Below are 1,399 nucleotides of genomic sequence, written 5' to 3' on the forward strand. Positions count from 1 at the left end.
AACAAGAACTTATCAGGAATAGGATGCCTCTTCAGCTTTCAATTCATGCAGATCTGATATATATATATCCATTATGAATAAAGCTCAATCTCTTAAAAACAGAGACACAACCTATGTGAAGTTGTTTAAAAGATATTAGTAACATTATTGCCAATCTTAGTCATGTCAACGCGTAAGATGTTTAAAAGTACGTATACATGTTTCGATGAGCAATTATTCAGTTTTGGTCCAGCATGGGACAATTCTGGGGGTTTGGTCCCATCAATTTGATTTTGATTCATTGTTGGTCGCTGGACTGGAAAACAAATGGATGCCGAGAAAGCCCTATGTCGTCTGTCAAGGCTTTTAAAACCTTGTGGCTGACATAAGAAAGGGAAACGAAAATGCCACTTGTTGCCTCTTCTTGCCTCTTAACATTGCAGTGGCACGGGTACGCGTGGATAGCATGTAACATTATGATTGGTATTTTACATGGACGGGTAGCTGAAAACATATGTCTCGAAAGGTGAGCGAGTCAGTATTGGCTGTTCATTCTTCCTTTAGACATAGTACGTAATGAAAAGTATGACAGATATGGAAGCTCACGGCCCAATTTGAAACGCGATCATGTTTATGAAATGCTTATAATTTGATCGAGTTCTATTCAGTTGAAGTGATGAATAGACGAAGAAGGGATGAAAATACCTACAACCTAGATTTCTACCTTTTTCGTCAAATTTGTGACAAAAATCGCCATTTCTGGGTCAAACCTGTTTTGGTGCTCGTCTTAACAAATTGGTAATTATGAGACGGCTTTCAATGTTACCTTGACTGTTGTGACCGTTTATGGAATCGTTTTGTCACTAATTGCTCAAAAATGAGTATAAAAGATAGCTATCAGTCTTGGTTATATCGTTCGAGTTTATGAATTCAACCTCTGATGAAAAAGTATGGGACTCGACCTGCTTGTTAATTTTTAGGTAGCCTTCAAGTAAAACAAAGCACATTATCCTTTTCGTATTCTCGAAAAAGATAACACCAATCCTAAGTGAACAAAACTGGGACAATAACTAAGAAGTAAACATTTGCTGGCAATATCAACTTCAAAGACAAAAAAAAAACACTTGAAGGATATTTGGAAATGCACTTTTTAAAGTTGCATTATTTTAAATGACTTCAGCAACTTATTTGAAATTTTGAAAATACTGATTGATTCATTAGTTTTGGCATTCTTGCCATTATTTAGATAGATGGATGGATTTATTTCAGGAACACTTTGATCATGATTAAATAATGTCGGAATTTTATCATTGCGTTAGCATCTTGATACATCAAAAATTTCATGAGCATGTAATTCCTCAGGTTCTGGGTAAGCAAAAGCTTGTTTTCACCAGGACCTGGGCAAATTAACGAAGACATG

The 1,399-nt window shown here is 35.9% G+C and overlaps 1 protein-coding gene across 1 annotated transcript in view; it reads left to right on the forward strand.

Annotated features, from left to right (window-relative positions):
* The window catches only part of LOC131885581 (protein VAC14 homolog), a gene marked incomplete at its 5' end in the record, with an annotated part of 18,821 nt that overhangs the window by 804 nt on the left and 16,618 nt on the right, over window positions 1–1,399 (forward strand).

Source organism: Tigriopus californicus, chromosome 8 (genome assembly GCF_007210705.1).
Source record: "Tigriopus californicus strain San Diego chromosome 8, Tcal_SD_v2.1, whole genome shotgun sequence".
NCBI lineage: Eukaryota > Metazoa > Arthropoda > Copepoda > Harpacticoida > Harpacticidae > Tigriopus > Tigriopus californicus.